This window comes from Callospermophilus lateralis, chromosome 3, assembly GCF_048772815.1.
Source record: "Callospermophilus lateralis isolate mCalLat2 chromosome 3, mCalLat2.hap1, whole genome shotgun sequence".
NCBI lineage: Eukaryota > Metazoa > Chordata > Mammalia > Rodentia > Sciuridae > Callospermophilus > Callospermophilus lateralis.
The window spans coordinates 115,761,394-115,776,592 of record NC_135307.1 but is presented as its reverse complement, the minus strand read 5'-3'; positions in this window follow the sequence as shown (position 1 = coordinate 115,776,592).

Genomic DNA, 15,199 nt, shown 5'->3' with positions numbered 1-15,199 from the left:
ATTGCACTGATATCGAACATTGATATCAGTGAAAACCTCCTGGAGAGAGTCTTGAAATTCACTGAACGCAGGAAACCATCTGTGTTCCCCAAACTCAGGCCAGAAAGATCTCAGAACAGAAGTTATGACAAAGTCGGTATGGCCCCGTGAACCGTAGGAATTTGGGACATCCCTGACATTTTAAGGAACAGCCCTAATCCACCATTGCAGAATGGGAGGTCTCAGAAGTGGCTATACCATCGCAAGTCTCGAAGTGGACACTCTGGGTGATGTGTCCCTCTATTGATGAGTGTGGTCAGCTAGGTCTCACAGTAGCTGGCATTTGGCCAAGGTTCCTGGGCTCACAAGCATGGGGACATCAAGCACTCTCACACCCCACCATCCCCAGAAATCTTGGGGCAGCCATTGAGTAGAGACCAGAAGTACAGGAAGGCACACCACCATCTCCTCTTTAGGCACCAGCAGGGCCTCTTTCTCACTCCTTCCTGGCTCCCCGCCTTACTCAAAGGTAGAACAGTTGCCAGTCTCACAGGTCAGAGTCCAGAATACTGAACACACTCTACTGGCAAGCCATCAAGTTACTGCACTTTAAAGATATCCACCCTGATTTCAATTTCTCTTCTACTTCCTGCCTTGGTCCTAGGAAGGTCTTAGTCTTTGGTTCCTAGTGTGCTTTTGCTTCCCGTGGTGAGCAGAGCCAGGCCAGGCTTCTACTCAGCAGGGGCTGGCCATGTCTCTCTGTTCCTGGATATGCAGTTAAGTGAAGAAGTTAGTTTAGGGCCTGCTTACTCCCTTGGCACATGTAGTACATGTGCTGCCCCCAGATTTAGATTCAAGAAGAAGGGAACTGGGAGACCTTCGTTAGACCTCAGTCATCGGATGCAATCATTCTTTCATCAGTTTGTGCATGTGAGTGTCAGCCACTAACAAGGCTAGTAAAAAAAATCACATTTAAAAATTCTCATCCTGCTACTCTTCCCTATATGGGATCTCAGGAGCAGGGGATGATTGGCAGGAGAGTATTTTAGCCTTCCTGGGTCTTTGGTTATAATACCATTATGATATTTATAATTCCACTGGAACTTTAACTCCAGCCCCTAATGGTCTTCTATAAAGGGAAAGCAGGGACTTCTGCTTATGGGTATATTGGATTGAAGCCCAAAGTCCTTGGGATCTTCCTTGGCATATTGGCTCAGTTTCAGGAAACAGCAGTAAGCAGACAGACTGGGCAGCTCAGGGGTTAGGGTGAAAGTTACAGCCTTATCCCCAGCTCTCCAGAGGGAGTAGGCTGTGCCAGGTGCTCAGCCTCGCCTTGATGGTGATACAGTGTGACATGAGTCTGACGAGATTTTCAGCTGGGAGGTGTGAGCCAACTGGTCCCAGGGAGATGGGTATGTGTGGAGAGGGTATAGAGAGGAGGGAATAGTCTAGGTCTTCTTTGGGCTGATGTCTGAGGGGACTCTTACTTTTGGGTGAATCCTGGCCAAAAAAAGGTCATGGTGGGCTGAATAATAACCTCCAAAATGCCCATACCTCGTGCCTGAAACAGTGAATATGTTAAGTTACATAGCAAGAGGGACTTTGCAGATGTAATTAAGGCTGTTGGTCTTAAAATAGAAAAGTTTAATAAACAAATAAGAAATATTTAAGTGATATGTCAATCACCCTGATCTGACTATTGCACATGTATATATGTATAAAAATATCACATTATGCTCTGTATGTACAAAAAAAATAGAAAAGTTTATCCTGAATTATTCAGATGTGTTCATTGTAATAATCACATGGGTCCTGTGTCAGTCAGCTTTACATCACTGTGACAAAACACCTGAGATAACTTGTAAGGAAGAAGGGTTTATTTTGGCTCACAGTTTCAGAGGTGAGTCAATAATCACCTGACTCTGTTGCTTTTGAGCCTATGGAGAGGCAGGAGCGTGTAGCAAAGGAAACTGCTCACCTCTTGCAGCTGGAAGACAGAGAGAAGAAAAGCTCCATGATCCCAATATCCCCCTCAAGGGCACTTCCTCAGTGACCTAATTTTCTCCCACTAGGCTCCACCTTCTAGAGGTTCCACTACCTCCCGGGAGCAGTGCAGGCTGTCAACCAAGACTTCAACACACCTGGGCCTTTGGAAGGCTTTCAAGATCCAAACTTCAGCAGGCCCTTAAAGGCAGAGGAACAGTTCCAGTTGAGGAAAGAGAGATAGGGAGAGAACAAGGGAGGAAGGGACAGAGGAAGAGAGAGAGATAGAGAGGCAGCAGGAAAGATAAGGCATGAGAAGGACTTGACCCTCTGTTGCTGGCTTTAAAGATGAAGGTGGGAGGCAGGGCTGTGCCAAGGGATGTGTGTAGTTTCTAAAAGCTGAGAATGACCCTTTGTCAGGAGTCACTAAGGAAAAGGGGACCCCTATCCTACAACCACATGCCAACATCCTTGCATAAGCTGATAAGGGTCCTGCCCCAGAGCCTCCAGTGAGGAACCTGAAAGCCCTACTCACACTTTGTTTGCAGGCTAGTGAGACCACATCCAATTCCCATCCTGCAACCTGTGAGATAATAAATAGATGTGCTTTAAGCCCCCAGATTTGTAGTAATTTGTCACGACAATAATTGAATATGAATGCAAAGGTAGAAGGTTGAGGAGTATTACTGAATTCAATCCAGGACCTTGGTCTTGGGGTGCACGTGGCCATCTGTAATTTCTTAAAGGACTGGGAGATAGAATCCCTAAAACACAAACTGTGAGACTGGGGATGTAGCTCAGTGGTAGAGGTGCTTGCCTAGCATATATGAGACCCCAAGTTCAATGCCCAACTCTGAAAAAGCACGAAACAAAACAAAAACAAAAACAACAAATCTTTCTGTGCAGAGATGCTCTGCTAGCCTCCTGGGGCTCTGATTCTGAACAGGGGACTCTTTTTCATCCATAGTTTTCATGGATAATATCTAGGTGCTTCTCTGACAGTCCTGGTCCCGTTACCGGCAGGTTGGTAGCTTTCTGAATGAGGAGACCTCCTCAGCTGCTCTGAGGCCTTTCCAAGCAGAAAGAGTGGTCCATGGGAAGGGAATATGTATGTATAGTCCAGTCAGGGACAGCATACTCTCTATCACTGTGTCCCATAAATATACAAATTACCATATATCAATTAAAATCTAAAAAATTATTTTAAAAATCTGATCATTAAAAAAAGGAATTATGTCACTTCTAACATATGGATTAGTCAAGTCAAGACAAACTTAACCCTTCCTGAGGGGCCACTTGAGTATAGTGCTTGAATATCATCAATCTAGAGGGTGGCCCTTTCCAGATAAGATCTAACTAGACAAGAGCACATAGGTACAACTAGGTTTTTACCTGTGTTTATCCACATTGATCCATTCTATTTACTTATTTTTTTATTTTGAGACAGGGTCTTGCTAAGTTGCTGAGGCTGGCCTCAGACTTGTAATCCTCCTGTCTCAGCCTCCTGAGTACCTGGGATTGCAGGCATGTGCCTCTGTGTCCAGATCACTCTTTTTTTTTTTTTTTTTTAAAGAGAAACATATTTATTTGATGAACCACAGGATATCACTAACCCAACTTGTCATCAAAATGTTCTGCCTCTTCAGAAATGAGAAAAAAAGACAAAACCCAAACACCCCAAGTTGGCCAAGTTGGACAGGTGGTAAGAATGGTGACAGATTAGGAGGGAAGTTAAGATTCTATTCTATCACCAAATCCTTATGGTGAATGAACAAATTAGCAGGGGGGAAAACCATGATTAGGCTCTAGCCATTCAAATTCTAAAAGATCCAAATAGTAATCAAAACAACAGGGAAAGGAACCAGGAAATTTCATGCATACTATTTTAAGGAAAATGGCAAACCTGAAAAGAACTGCCCTCAATTATAGATAAGTAGAAAAAAACTCAGCATGAAACCTATGCAAAAAAGCATCCATGAAAAAAGAGGGGGGCATAGTATAAAAAAGATGAATGAAGAGAAATCTTCAGAAGTTTAACTCTAGGAAAGAGAAGAATGGCAAAGCCTTGGAGTGGCGAGAGTCTGGAGCGTGGCCCTTTCATGCTCCCCTGGTGGTGACATAAATTGGTCTAGCCTCTCTGGAGTGCACAGGGATGGAGGGGCGATCATTTTAAATGAGTATACCTTTGACCCAGCAATCCTGCTTCTTGTAATTTTCCCCAAGACAATAATTGCCAAGGCATACAAAGATCTAAAGACAAGAACTACTATCTCAGCTTTGTTTATAATAGTGAAAAATGGATATTCATAAATAGGGTTAAATCACTGGTTAAAGAAATTATGGTATTTCCATATGGAATGCACTAAATGGTGATGTAGATCTTTTATTTGATGACACAAAATTTGCGAATGACACATGTAATTGAGTGCAAAAAAAAAAAAAAAAGGAATAACTGAACAGCATGATCCCATTTGTACAATATTTTAATGGGTGCACATAGAGGGATGTCTGGAAATCTGTTCATCCTAACAAGTGAATTTAAGCTTTCATTCTTTGGACATTTCTGTGTGATCTCAATATTTATAATGAACATGAACCTTTGAAAGAATAAAGCTATTTTCAAAAATAAAAGAAAAAGGAGAACATGGTAGAAGTCTACTTAATCTACCAGCTAAAAATCTATCAGATTCACAGCTGACAAATTGGAAAATGTCAGCTTCTGTGGGAAATTATAAAGAATGACACATGCATATGTTAAACATTTGATTTTATTTTAAAACATATAAATTTGAATTCTTATTAACTGTATTTTGATATTAGTGATACATAGTTTCTTTTCATGTTTTATGAAACTAGATTGAATGTAGAACCCTTCTAGATTTTTCTCCATAATATTTGTCTATATTTTAATTGATATTGATTTTTTTTAATTTACCTTTATGAAGACAGTATTCATTCCTAATATTCTCTTCCTTTCATTCTAGATTAAAAATGGAAAAGTTTAAGGTTTGCTTTTTCAACCTCTCTTTGGTGGGGGTGGCCATATGGCAAAATTCCAGTTGAGGAGGCATTAACCATCTTCTGTAGATTTCTGGGGCAACTTTAGTTTTCAGTTTTCCATTCAGCCTCCAATCAACTACTGACACTTGTTCCTTGATTCCTATTCTACTTTCTGTACCTTGTCCTTTAACCACTGGACCTGCTATACTCACTGGTCATGGCTGCCCTGGCTGGACAATACTGTGGACTTGGACTCTATGGGATCCCTGACTCTACTGCATTGGTTAGAAATTGGCACCACATGTGCTGGGCACTGCTGTAGCTTGCATGCATGACTGCTGCTGCTCCTGAATGTAGCCCCCTGTGTCTACACCCATGCTGATGCCCCATGGTGCTAAAGCTGTACTGTGGTCAGGAGCAAAATGAAAGGAGAATTCCTCTACCCCTTGACTTGTTCCACTCTGTTAAAGGATCCCCAAGTGAGGGCTGCTCATTCCCTTCTGACACTCTGATTTTTTAGTGAAAGAGCCCTTTCCATTTCAATTTATACTGTCTTGCTGTGATCTGAGGCGCGCGAGCGCGCGCGCACACACACACACACACACACACACACACACACACAAAATGACTGGGGCAGGTCTAAGTGAAAGGCACCCATCTCTGTGTGGAATTAGTTCTTCCTTGAAAACCTGGGCTGCATCAGTGGGCCAGGTTGGAATGCTTGACTCTTGTGCAGAGTAAGCTCTGTCCCAGCAGGTCCCTACCCCTCCTGCCAAAAGACCCTTCCCAAGTTTCCCAGACATGATTACATTTTATTGGTGAGCACACTTGGACTGACTGACTCTTCCATGACAAATATTTTGGGGGAGAGATTAGAAGTAGGAAAAGTTTATTAAATATTTTGACTTTTAAGCAAATATTACTGTTTGATTATAACATTAATAAATACCCTGGGGAAAATATGTAGAATACATAGAGATAAAAAGACATACAAAAAAACATAACAAAAAAAGCTCACCTATAATCCCACTACTTAGAAATAATCACAAATAATGATTTGATGGGTTTCTAACTCATCCATTGTTTTGTATAACTAATATTATACTGTTTTCATAATTTTGTAGCCTGTTTTCTGAATGATCTATCACTATACAGAAGCAATTTCCCTTGGCACTAAATGTTATTTGTAAGCAAAATTTTAATGATACATAACATCCAATATTTTGTTTGAAAACCACACAAACCTATTCAGATGAGTTTAAAATTTTAAAAATGAAAGATGTTTCTTATGAGGATCAGGGATGTTTACTTAAAACTAAAGGCAGAGCAGTAGCCAGACTTCAAGGCTAGATTGATTATCAGCAAGAACTAGAATAGGCTGTAGAACCCCAAGGTCCTAGGCACCCAAGCTGCCAACTTATGCCTACAGATGGGTCTTAATGGTACTAACAGAGAGAGCTCTCCTAGGTTAGCAAAAGCCACAGCTGGACATCTCCAGACCCAGGCAGGGGGCTTTCTGTAGGCAGCTCTCCCCTCAGGGCAAAGCTTCAACTTGTTCACGATATGAGAAGCTTCTCATTCAGTAGAATTAATGGCTGGTAAATTTTAACAAAGGAGAGGAAATACATCTCTCTATCATGAATAACCAGTCTGCTGCAGGGGGTAATTGTGTCGGAAATAAGGCTTGGATTTTCGAAGGAGTTGGATGGTTTTATGATCATTAATAACATTCACAGTTATGCATGTGTCGATTTCATATTTCATGGTCTGAGCAGATTGCCTGGAGGGGTCAGGAAGGCATATTTTCTAGGATTACATGAGTGGGTAGGTCCATTATCAGAGAATTTTATCTTTCTCTAAAACATTAATTGTTGGTCACTGACTTGATGAAACAGAAATGAAACAAAACAAAGCCCTGTGTGTTTATGAGCTTCTAGGCCCTGTTCCCAAGGTCTCACTGACTTACAAACAGCCTGGAGGAATTCTCTGGTTCAGTGCCTCAAGCCTGGGAGGAGGCAGGGGTTAGTGCTGAGGTTGTTAACTATCTGTTCCATTCTGATTTGTACAGACTGAGAAATGTGGGCGCTTCCTGCCTCATACAGGAAGGAATCTTTCCCAGGAACTACCCCCCCACACACACACACACATACATACATACACATATCACTACCACCACCCCAGAATTCCCTTCAGGCACCAGTGCAGGATTGAATCAGGTAGATCCACTCTTGTGCCACAGAGGCTAGAAAATACAGCTTTCTGGTTCCCTCCTGACAGCCTCCTGTAGTGGGAGGCTGGTGTGGCCAAAAAGAAAGCCTTGCTGCTGGGTGGGCCACCATGGGTATTTCCTACTCAACTGTGCTCAAAGTCTGCTGCTAGGCATCGTGGAATGCACGATGAACTAGAACTAGAATAGGCTGTAGAACCCCAAGGTCTACAGATACAAATCACACTTTCTACACTCAAAAGAGCTCAATGTCCACAAGTACAACCAAATAATAGTGCCAACTCTGGGTCAGAGAAGAAATATGGATGAAGAGACCAATTTGCACTGAAATAATCTGAACAGACTTTTGGAAGAGGTGGGAACAGAGCAGAAGCCTTGAATGGGTGGTAGAATTTTTTGAATAAAGAATATTCATGCTGGGAAGCCCAGGAAGAAGTAGGGAGATGAGACTTTAGCATACACAGGGCACCATGGGTTGGGCAACTGATCATGTGCAGAAGAAGCTTCCTGGACTAGGGCAGAATGAGACTATTTCCACAGAGCAGCTCTAGGCTCCTGGGCCCTGAAAAAATGCAGAGGTAATCATGGCCCATGGAAAGTCTTTTTGTTTCTTTGTTTATTTTTGTTTTGTTTTGTGTATTGGGGATTGAACCCTGGGGCGCTTAACCACTGAGCAACATCCCCAGCCCTTTTTTATTTGTTGTGACAGGGTCTCACAAATTTGCTAGGGCCTTGCTAAGTTTTGAGGCTGGCTTTGAACTTGTGATCTTCCTGCTTGAGCCTCCTAAGATGCTGGGATTACAGGCATGCACCACCATGGAAGATTTTTGAGTAAAAGTCCAGCTCACCAGGTTGGGATGTGGCTCAGTGGTAGAGCACTTGCCTCACATGTGTGAGGTACTGGGTTCGACTCTCAGCACTGCATATAAATAAATGAATAAAATAAATGTTCATCAGCAACTAAAAAAAAATCAGAAACAAAACAACAACAACAAAAGGCCAGCTCACCAGAAGCAGGGTTTGAAGAAAGATATAGCCTTAAGAAGCCAGGTTAGGAGACTGTTGAAGTGACCCAGATGGAAAAGGCACAGGAAAGGCCTAGGTAAAGTCCAGGATTCCAGATGAGAAAAGATTTCTAGTTAGAGTGAGTCCTAGTGAAGGACTAATAGGACAGGCCATTTAGGAAGCCTGAGCCTAGAAGGATCAGCCTTTGGGAGGAGCCACAGGGAACCCACGATGCATCCTATGCCCTGTGACAGTCTTGTAGGACTAAAGAAATCTGTAACTTGTGAGAGTTGTCATGAGATCCTGGACCTTGGGGACAGCCTCAGCTTGACAGCAGAGCAGAACCTGTAGTGGTGCTAGAGAGAGACTCCATATGATATCTCCTGGAACATAAGTGACATCACTGTGTAAATCCTGTAGGGAGGTTGAACCACTGGCAGGAAGGCTCCGTTGAGGGAAGGGAATTACGACTGGCAGACCACCAGACAGGCAGCCACCTTGGAATCTGAGAGGAAAGGGCAGGTCCAGGAGGCACCTTGGGATTCCTCCTCCTAGACAAATTTTAAATCAGAGCACAGGCATGAAGCTCTTGAGGGGGGATCATTCACCAGGCATCACAACATCCTCCTGGAGGAACCTCTGGGAAACTGAGGCTCAGAGAGCAGGAGGGCTTGCCACAGATCCCAGAGTGAGTCCTGTTGTGCATCCCAGGGAGACTGGACAAAGCACCAGATGACAATGAACCTCCCTGATATCTTTTCAGAGCTCAGCTACCAAGTAGAATCTGAAAAACTGAGCCTTGAGTTGCCAGCTCAAAACCCTTTCCGCGGAGACTCACTGTCCCTAATAGAGAAAGCAACTGGCCTCTCTTCCTCAGGTGAATCCCATGTTGCTCTGAGTAGGACCCCTCCCCAGGAGACACCATCTCCAATCCTCCCACTTGGCATTCCGTCAGGGCTTTAGCCTTGGGCACCAGCATCAGGCTTCCATAGGCCTGCAGAGGGCTTCGGCTATGCTGACCAGATCCCTGACCAGTGGACCTTCCAAGTCATCCCTTACCCTTGAGGAACCATGTCTGGTTCTTGCTGCTGAGGGAAAAGGTGACCACCCAGAGTCTTCCCTGGGGGCCTAGGTGGCCCATCCATGCCCAGCATTGGAGAGTTGGGACTTAGATACACTCCCAGGTACCCTGGCTCACAACCACACTCAGAACTTCTGGTCTGGAACTAAGCATGACTGATGTATTCATAAGCCATGGATTTTAATAATAAAGACCAGGAAACTAGGGCACTGGCTTTCAACCCCGATTGCACAATATAATTATCTGGAAAGTTTTTTTGTTTTTTTTTTTTTAATTTCAATGCCTTAGACCCCACTCTGAGATTCTGACTTCCCTCATCTGGAACATAGACTGAACCTCAGGATTTTTGAGACCAATGTACAGCTAGGAGAAAGAATTCCTAAATTAGAATGAGAAAAATACATTTTATATTTCTCATCAAAATATGCTGTCTCATCATTTCACTTTTTATAGGCATGTGTAGTTTCATTTGTAGATTTTGGTTTACTCTCTGGTTCCTTTGGGGAGCATCCATCCTAATTCCTCCTAGATTCTGAGGTAGGTAGGTATGGGTCATAATTCCAAAAGGTACAATACAAATGTTGAAATCCCCAAAGATCTAAATCCTGAATACATAATCTGTAAAAAAAATGTTAATCCTTTTAAAGATATTTATTTATAATTTTGAAAGATTTATTTGAGAAACATAAAAACACTGCAGAATACTTCATAGATCGCTGTATACAATAGACAGAAATCATAACATAAATAATTTTGCAAGCCTGAGCACTAAGGCTTACTGACTGTTGTATAGATGTAACAGTTATGAGCAAAGAAACTATATTCAAATAAATAGTTAAAAAATTGAAATGTGTAAATGCCTATCACTATGGTTGGTAATTATTTGCACTGTGGCCATCTTTAATAAGAGATACACTGCCTGTCTTTTGATGAAATGAATTAAAACCCATTATGGATCACCAGCCTGTATATAGTTGCCCAAAGAGACGAGATCTCAAAAATTTCGATCTTTTGCAAATGCAGTTGTACTGGTGGACACAGTGGCACATGCCTGTAATCCCAGTGACTCAGGAGATTGAGACAGGAGGATCACAAGTTTAAGGCCAGCCTCAGCAACTTAGCAGGACCCTAAGCAATTTAGCGAGAATGTGTCTCAAAATAACAAAGGGGTGGGGATGTGGCTCAGTAGTAAAGTGCCCTGAGTTCAAACCCTAGTATAAAAAAATTAAAAATGAAAAAACCAAATACAGATATACAAAAGGGACATCTCTTCATTTAATGAAATGATTTCAATGTTTTTACACACATGCAATGCTTACACACAAAGTCAACATTGTAATAATGCCCTTTTACAAAGTCAAATTTGCAAAAACGGCATCAAATTAGAACCCTCTAAAAGTCTTTACACAATTTTTACCTGCAGCATTGGACATGCACAGCATAGAAAATTGTAAAAATAATGCTGACAATTTAAAACAGTGGGGAGAAAACTGAAAGAAAAAAGAAACAAAAAGCTAAAAATTGGACATGTGGAAAGTGTATTAAAGGAATACATTGCCAGCAATTTCGAGTCCATGAGGGCAGACTGACTTTCATGATCATTAACTCTTTTTTGAAGTCCTGCCTCTCAATGAATAGTTGTTTTTTCCATGGATCTCCTAAGAGAATACATTCACATGCATTTTTCTATGTGGTGCTACTCTTCTGAAATTCTTCTGATTCAATATCCACTTACAGGAGCATTCCCTATCTTCTATGTTGCTTCTATGTTGTTTGGGGTCTGTCAAAACCCATTCATTCCACATGCACTCATATACTCTGCAGATTGGGCAGAAACTCTGAGGGTGATAGAAGAGCAACAACATTGAACAGGTGTCATCTTTTCCTACTGTGCATCATTTTCAAACCAGTCAGGAACTTTGCTGGTGTCTTCAGACAAACGTGGCTATAATTAATTAAAAACACCAAGGACTGTCATGTATAACTAAAAAGAACAAATCAAAAATTAAAGAAAAAAAAAAAAACCCAACACCCAGGTTTTCATCAGCTGGAAGAAATGCCAGTGCAGACAAATGGTACATTTTTTAAGTTAAATTTTTGTCATTGCCATATCTTGTAGCCAATCTCTTTCCCAGAATTCAGCTTTCTACTCCTCTTCTATAGTCTTTTTTTTAATGAGAATTATGATTTTCAGGATTTTTGCCTTTTAGGATGGTATCTTTGGGGATTATGATCAACATCAGGCTGCAGTAGGTACGTGGCCCAAGTGGATTCGTCAATATTCAGTGGGTCAAAAGTGTGAAATATGATATATCAAGAACTGTGTAATGTTTTGAACAACCAACAATAAAAATTAATAAAAAAATATTCAGTGGGTCAGTAGTCATTAAAGATAAAATTATTCACAACATCTGTTAAAGATGGTAAGACAGGGGTTGGGGTTGTGGCTCAGTGGTAGCATGTTTGCCTAGCATGTATGAGGCACTGCATTCGATTCTCAGTACCACATACAAATAAGTGAAAATAAAAGTCCATCAACAACTAAAAAATATTTTTTTTAAAAAAAGATGGTAAGACAGACTTTATTCAGGCTATCATGATAGGTGGGGGACCATGACAAGGGGATTTGTACAGGGAGCAGAGATTAGGCTCAACTTTGAATATAACAATAAGTGAGAATTTACAGCCAAGGAGCATGGTGGGGTCAGAGAATAGAAAATTACTAAGAGGAAGCATCAAGGAAAGGGGAGCTTCTGGCTAACATGACCTAATAGGATTCTTGCTCAAGACATTCCAGGGTGGCCAGATATCACCTTGGGGTAATGGAAGAAGAAGAAGAATCAGATCAGATGTTGAGGGTGATGAGGTATGGAGGGTGGCTAAACTGACTTAGCAAGGTTCTTGCTAGAACTGGACACTGCAGAGGTAAACATAGGAGCTCAAAAGGCAGGGCCAAGTTGAGATGAAAGTTCAAGAGTAGAGTTTGTCAAGGAGAGAATCTTTGTCAGAGTCTCAAACCTTGAACTTTATCTGAAGCTATAGGGAAAGGGCAGGCAGTATCAGCTTTCTGGACTGGAAGCTAGCAGCCCTTGGGCCTGGAGTTTCTGGAACCACTATCGATAGAGGCTAGACCTGGAAGCAAAACAAACACAAGGAGAGCAGAGAGAAAGAGGACAAGGCACAACTCTAGTGACATCATCTGAGCACCTAAATCCAGCCCTGCCTGAAGCCCAGTATCTGTGGATCTCATCATAATTGAGCCAATAAGTTGCAGATATTATTTAATCCAATATGATTCAAGTTTGTCATTTGCATGAGTCCTGTATTATAAGAATGTTTCTCAAACCTTAAAAATAAGCTTTTATAGATGTGAAGTTTTCTTCTTTCCCTTGTGTCAGTTCTGCCTGGATAGGTTGCTGGGAGCAGTTAATGAGCAGAGCAAGGCAATGTTTTAGATTTAAATAGAGCTGGCTCTATGTACCAGTCTCACAGATTTGCTGTGAGGATCACAAGGTAAAGTTTGTAATGGGTAGTCCAACAGGCTGTCTTACAAAAATCCTACGTTTTGCTGCCACTGTTGTTATGGTTTATTTATTTATTTACAGTTTATTTACTTATTTATTTATAAAGATGCCTGCTACATCTCAATCTGGGGGTAGAAGCAGAAGGCACATCATGCTACCCCTCTTATTTATTTATTTACTTTTTAGGTGTAGATGGACACAACACAATGACTTTATTTTTATGTGGCTCTGAGGATCCAACCCAGGTCCCGCCAGCGCTAGGCTAGCGCTCTACCACTGAGCCACAATCCCCTTAGGTATGCAAATTGTCAAAACTGGGGAAAAGGTAACTGGGCTTCCATGTGGCAAAACCAGATGATTGCCTAGGTTTGCGGAACTTTGAGAACTAGGAGAATCAATTTGCAGAAAAGAAAAAAAAAACAGAGACCCTGAGAGAAATGAGCTGAGAGTCCAACTTCTCCTGAGACCTGGGGCTGGTACCAAGGAAAAGCAAGAATTTTGAGATGAGGAACAGAAATAGGCCAGTGGTTCTCCCTATACAGAGCCACAGAGGACTGGAAGAGCATAATTCTGGGCTTAGGACACGAGACGTTTGGAAAACTGCTATATCAGGGGTCTTCCAGTAAAGACCTCTATCTGCAGAAGCAGCTGTATGTGAAAGAGCCTGTCTTTCCCCCCCATGAGGACAAACAACTGTAGTAGTAGTAATAGTAGCAGTGGCACCAGTAATAGCTAATAGTTATGAAGAACTACATATTTATAGTAATATCTCCTTCAATAATCTGAACAATTCCGTGAGCTTGGCACTATTGTTATCCTTAATTTAGAGATGACAAAACTGGGGTAAGAAAGATTAAGTGCTTTGCCCAAGGGATTCTGACTCCAGAGCCCACACTCTTCATGTGACACATGTCACATTCATTCATAGCTCAATGACCAGAGCTGATCATATGGTTCTGTCTAACCACTGGAAGACAAGAGTGTCATTTTCCTGTTACCAAAAGAAGAGTGGGCCTGGGTATAGGTGAGCACCAGAAAGAAGTCTCCCACACAAAGGTCCTCTCCAATTATATATGCTGTGTGCTCAGTACAGGGGCTCAATAAACAGGGCAAAGTAGAGATGTGTAACCAAAAATCTCAAAGAGAGAGAGAGAGAATAAGAAAGAAGAGAAGGAGAAACATGGAGGAAATCATAGAAAGAAATTAGATCCAGAATCCAAAGCAAGAAGTTCCCTCAGCCCAGCCAGGGGTGTGCTGGAGCTGGCTAGCATATTAGCTCCAGAGTCACTTTCTAAATTTTCAGGAATTTTGCAAGCCAGCTGTTAAACACAATGATTACTAAATTATATAAACTTAAAATTAAATGAACTATATGAAGGACAAAGGTAATAAATACACAAATCAATCACTTTCTTAATTTTCTTACAGCATTTTTCTATTTTCTATGTCCCTGAGATTATTTTAACTATTATAAGTTGGTGAACCCCTTCTCAATTCTGTGTCCAGCAACATGACCGGGTAGCTGGTGGGAGCATTTACTCCAGAGGAACTCAGCAAATGCTACAAATCAGGGCTTTTGTCCCCTAGAGAGCTGGTAGTTAAACATTTATCAACCAGGAACAGCCTTTCTTTCTCAATGCATCTAGACTGAGGGTTGTAGAGAAGCTGCTAAGTGTACACTGATTTCTCCAGAGCAGAGTTGGGGCACAAAATTTCCATTTGTCACCATCCACTGGTTGAGAGCAGGGAGTTTGGGGAGTATTATTGGTGGGTGAGTATTTCCATCTGGAGTTCCTATGGGAATGGGCTGCAGGGTCAGCAACCTTAAATCATAGCATTTTCCAAGTATAGATATTCCCTTCCATGTCTGTAAAGCAAGGCCTTCATTCAGAAGCCTACACCATTGTTTGGTTTCAAGGAACCAAAGGCTGGTGCTGAATAGTAATAATCACCTGCCAGGAGCCCATTGACCAGGAAGACTGCCTGCTGCCTGTAACTCCTGGTAACAGGGAGGCCCTTCTGCAAGCCATCCTTGCTCTGGCTCCACAATGACATGGTGGTGCCTCTTTCTCTCTGAAAGCATTTTTACTGAGTATCTAAGACAGAACTGAAGCCAAGCCTGGCAACGTTAACTGCAAGAGGCCTGAGTTTATTTGGCCAACTCAGAATCTAGCTGTGTGTGCATGGGGCTAGCTTTAATTGCTGCCATAAAAATTCTCTTTACACTTACTACTTTACTTTCCCCTGATGCCCCAGACCCTTTCTCCTCCCCCTCTGTACCCAGCTCAGCCATTACTGGCCACTTACCCTCCAATGTTCAGGGCCCCTTTTAAAGCACTATTAGATGTCTGGATGGTTTATAGATCTCTGGGCTTCTGACTCCATGTACTGCATTACTGT